Below are 5,450 nucleotides of genomic sequence, written 5' to 3' on the forward strand. Positions count from 1 at the left end.
TGCCCCTCCCCCGTTCATGCTCTGTCTCTCTCTGTCCCAAAAATAAACGTTGAAAAAAAAATTAAAAAAAAAAATTTTTTTTGAGCGGTTTTAGGTTCACAGCAAAACTGAGTGGCAGGTGCACAGTTTTCCCAAATACCCCCTGCCCACACACTTGCTCAGCCTCCCCACTATCAGTGTCCCCCACCAGAGTGGTTCGTTTGTTACAATCCATGACCCTACGGTAACACGTCACCCGGAATGCATAGTTCACATTAGGGCTCGATCTTGGTGCTGTACATCCGATGGGCTTTGACAAGGGGCAGATTTGAAACATGTACCCACCGCTAGAGTATCTATAGAAAATCCTCTAATTCTTGGGGCGCCTGGGTGGCACAGTCGGTTAAGCGTCCGACTTCAGCCAGGTCACGATCTCGCGGTCTGTGAGTTCGAGCCCTGCGTCGGGCTCTGGGCTGATGGCTCAGAGCCTGGAGCCTGTTTCCGATTCTGTGTCTCCCTCTCTCTCTGCCCCTCCCCCGTTCATGCTCTGTCTCTCTCTGTCCCAAAAATAAACGTTGAAAAAAAAATTTTTTTTAAATAAAAAAAAAGAAAAAAAGAAAATCCTCTAATCCTAAAAATCCTCCAGGCACTGCCTATTTATCACCACCCCCCCCTTTACATTTTAAAAATAATTCCAAAGACTGTGCCTGGGTGGCTCAGTCGAGTGTTCGACTCTTGATTTTGGCTTAGGTCTCACATTCGTAAGCCTGCATCAGTCTTGGCGTTGGGTGTGGAGCCTGCTTGAGATTCTCTCTCTCTCTCTCTCTCTCTCTCTCTCCCTGTGCCCCTCCCTGCCTTAAAAAAATTCCAAATACTATATGGAGAATGGATTTGGAGAGAGGAGGGAGCAGGACGTATAAGAGTATTAGTGCGGGGCTGGAGTGTTGGCAAAAGCCTAAGGACCAAGGATGTGAAAAGAAATGGGGGGCGTTGAGCTCCATTTTAGAGGCACAGGCCATGACACGAGGTCATATGTTGGATTTGAAGGCGGGAGGAAGATAGAAATAAAAAAGGCTTCTGGTGGGTACAACTGGGTGGATGATGATGTCATTCACCGAGACGGAAAACTTAGTGAGAAATAGTCTCAGGGAGAAATCAAGTGTTCAGTTTTGTACATGACGCGCGTGAGCTGTCTGTAAGAGATCCAAGTAAAGGTGTCGAGTAGGCAGTAAGATATATGACAGGAACTCGTCAGACTAGTCTGGGGTGGTGATGAAACAGATATAGGAATCATATACATTTAGATGGCATTTTTAATTTAAGACAGAATGGAGAGAGAATAAAAGAGACTCAATCTCGAGGGGCCTGAGAATCTACAGGATCAACATTTCGAGGGGAGGAAGGGAGGGAGGAAATTACCAGAGGAAACTGAGGAATAGCCCAGAAGACGCCGAGGAAAAGTCAAGAGGAAGTATGACTGTAGCCAGGAAAGAGGGTATTTGAAGTGGGACCGAGTGGCCAGCTGTGTCGAGTACGAGAAGATCTTAGGCAACTCATTTAATCTTTCTGAGAACCTATAGATTCTAGAAAATAGGCATAATACAATTATCCCCTGTGGTTGTTCAGAGTGTTTAGTGAAGTGACCAGTCTGAGTCACTTCACATGCGGCTTTGTACACAGTGAGCACACAGTAGGGTTTTTTCTAATCTTTACCATCAAGGTCATCAATTAACCTTGTATGGTGGACGTGCCTGAGAGAAGCTGGTAGAGAATTGCCTTTATGTGAACGCCAGTAAAACTGGCTTTTACTAGTTCTCTTTCCTTCCTGACCTTACCGATTATTAAAAGGGTATAAGAATACATTTCTTCTTGTAGCATAACACTCCTTTTCATTGTCAGGGCCAGCTCATACCATTAGTTACCTCAAAACCCGTTTTACTCGTCCACCATTCTCCAATACTATTCGCCTGCCCTGTAAAGTGTATGAGTCATTTTTTCCCCCAGCTAATTTTAACCGCAACCTGAGGAGGGACCAAATCAGTGAAGTTGTTAACATCTTAAAAATACTAGGCCACTTACTGTAAAAGCACTCATACAGATATCTCTTTGGGGAATATTCTCCCAAAAAGCTTGCTGGTGTTTCTGAATGCTGAAGTACTATTTAAAAAGGAAAAAGAGGGGCGCCTGGGTGGCGCAGTCGGTTAAGCGTCCGACTTCAGCCAGGTCACGATCTCGCAGTCCGTGAGTTCGAGCCCCGCGTCGGGCTCTGGGCTGATGGCTCAGAGCCTGGAGCCTGTTTCCGATTCTGTGTCTCCCTCTCTCTCTGCCCCTCCCCCATTCATGCTCTGTCTCTCTCTGTCCCAAAAATAAATAAACGTTGAAAAAAAAATTTAAAAAAAAAATAAATAAATAAAAAGGAAAAAGATTGGGGCGCCTGGGTGACTCAATCAGTTGGGGGTCTGACTCTTGATTTTGGTTCCGGTCATGGTCCCAGGGTCATGGGATCAAGCCCCCGTGATGGGTTCTGTGCTGAGCATGAAGCCTGCTTGGGATTCTCTCACCCTGTGCCCCTGCTCCACTCACAGGCACGCTCTCTCCAAAATTAAAAAAAAAAAATTTTTTAAGGAAAATGATTAAGCATGCAAGCTTTCCAAAAAAGCACGAGAAATTAAAAGCTATTAAAAACAGTGAAGCATTGATAAAAAGAAAATGGGTAGCTTTCATTTATTAAAAATTAGGTAAACACAGTCATTTCAGACCCATTATTACTGTTCTTGGATATTTTTTTTTTTAATTTTTTTTTCAACGTTTATTTTTTGGGACAGAGAGAGACAGAGCATGAACGGGGGAGGGGCAGAGAGAGAGGGAGACACAGAATCGGAAACAGGCTCCAGGCTCTGAGCCATCAGCCCAGAGCCTGACGCGGGGCTCGAACTCGGGGACCGCGAGATCGTGACCTGGCTGAAGTCGGACGCTTAACTGACTGCGCCACCCAGGCGCCCCTGTTCTTGGATATTTTTGGCTAAATGTTACCAGCAGGTAGAAATACAAGATGACAATGTGCTCTGAACTAGCATTTAAAAATAGAAACTTCTTTTCAGAACCGTGATCCTCACCAAGTTCTCTTAAGACTAGTTGGAATGATAACAATTAGTTTAGCCTACAATAATTCAAGCAGTGAAAATTTAAAGATTAATTAAAATTAGTTTTTCTAAGTTCGCAAAAAGAATCCAAGAGAAATGGGGTAAGGACTACTCCTCTTTGAACACTTGGTCACTTTCCCCAATTGAAAAGATGCGTCTCGAAAGCTTTTATGAAGCAATGGAGACCACTTTATAAGCAAAAATAACACGTAATTCTCCACAACAGTGGTTATTAATTTGGTAACATTTATGTGATGAATAGAGAATTTGCGGATAAATATCCATCAGAGAGTGAAACACACATGAAGGACTATAACAGGGATGGGATATCTGACCCCGATTTCTGATTATCGCAACAGGGGCATGTACGAGCTGGAGTTTGACTGAGACACTTCGGTCCCTCCTGTCTGCTCATGTCTGCTCTCAGCCACGTTCCCCCTCACGCTCTCTTTCCTCTCTTCCTCTTCCAAGAAAATAACCCAAAAGTAGCATTATTTAGAAGTTGGTGAGGGGCACCTGGGTGGCTCAGTAGATTGAGCATCCAGCTTCGGCTCAGGTCATAATCTCGCTGCTCATGGGTTCAAGTCCCGAGTTGGGCTCTGTGGTGACAGTGTGGAGCCTGCTTGGGATCCTCTCTTTCTCCCTCTCTCTCTGCCCCTCCCCTGCTCATGCTCACACGCTCTCTCGCTCTCTCTCTGAAAATAAGTAAACTTTAAAAAAAGAAGTAGGTGAGAAAAAAAGGGTTAGAATATAAAACAGTATGAAAAATGAGATGCTTTTTTGCACACGATGAAAGTCTACCTAGGTGATACGAGTCACTAATTTGGTTCCAAGCTCCCTAGAAAACAATGCAAAAGTCACTTAATTGAGTGTCTATTTTAAAAAAAGAAAAACCAAACTGCTTAGAATAACTGGTAAATGAGGCAGAAAAAATAGGTATAACATTAAGTCCAACCAATGATTCACTTCCTCTGTTGAGATCTACATATCTGCGGGAGGTACATTTTGTCAGCTCTGACAGCCATTTAAACCGAGTATCAAAATAAATTGAACTAAGAACCACACTGCCAAATTGCTGTGTTATAAAGAATAGCGTAATTCTTCTAGACTAAAAGAACTTGCCCCTAAGTGCTCTCATCAGAAGAATTAATACATAAAACAGAATTATAACAAGAAGCAGCCACCATTTATTGAAAACACACTCTGTACTAGCCTCCATGATCTCCCTCTACACCCTTATCCCGTCAATTACAGCTTCATTCCAGGTACTGGCACGAGGTGAAAAGGGCCATTTCTTGCTTACGGAGCCCCTCCGTGCAAGTCAGTGGCATCACGCCGAGGTTCAGTTCGGTAAAAGCAGTTCTGCACAGTCTGGGGACACAGCTCTCTAAAGATGTGGCTTACCTGTCGTGTCAACGTACAGCAGAATTGTGGCGGGCGAGCCGCTTCCATTAGAAGAGCCCGCAGTGCGGATTCAAACTACATGTTCCGGGGTCTCTCTTCATACTAAATCAGAATCCTGGAGGTTATGTCCAGGAGGTGGCATTTGAAATAGGTGCGCAGGAGACCCTTAGGTGCCTCCAGTGAGAGAAACACTGCCTGTTTCCTGAGCCGTGGTCTCTAAATGTTTTAGTTGCCCAACCAGTGAGGCGTTTGGGGGGCATGCCTCCTCAATTTAGTATTGTTTTGGTGGACAAATGAGATCTCAGTGCTAGTTTACGCGTACACATACTATAAAGCACACATAAATTTTTAAAGGATGAGGCTTTAAATCATTATTATGTAGTAATATCTGACTAGAAGCAAAGTGATACGATAAGCTTCATTATTTTTGAAAATTTTAGATACTTATCCAGGAATTCTAGAATCATCAGGCAAATACCAGCACATGAAGAAGATTCTCTACAGTTAATGTTATTCTTGCTTTTGAAGGTGGCTTCCGATTTATGAAAAAGCTTTGAGATGCATGTTTGTAAATGATGCCCAAATATGCACGTTGCAGAATTGTAAATGTTTACTTAAATTTTTTGTTGTGAAATATATTATATATATATATTTGTTGTGAAATATATATATAATATATATAATAATCATATATTATTATATATGACATATATATCATGATATATGTGATATATATCTCATCATATATATATATATATATATATATATATATGAGTGAATAAAGATAAATAAAGAGTTATAGTAGGGGCTCCTGGGTGGCTCAGTCGGTTAAGTGTCCACCCCTTGATTTTGGCTCAGGTCACTATCTTGCGGTTCATGCATCGGGCTCTGTGCTGACAGCATAGAGCCTGCTTGGGATCTCTC

This window comes from Herpailurus yagouaroundi, unplaced genomic scaffold (genome assembly GCF_014898765.1).
Source record: "Herpailurus yagouaroundi ecotype Mexico unplaced genomic scaffold, PumYag 161, whole genome shotgun sequence".
In the NCBI taxonomy this organism is placed as follows: domain Eukaryota; kingdom Metazoa; phylum Chordata; class Mammalia; order Carnivora; family Felidae; genus Herpailurus; species Herpailurus yagouaroundi.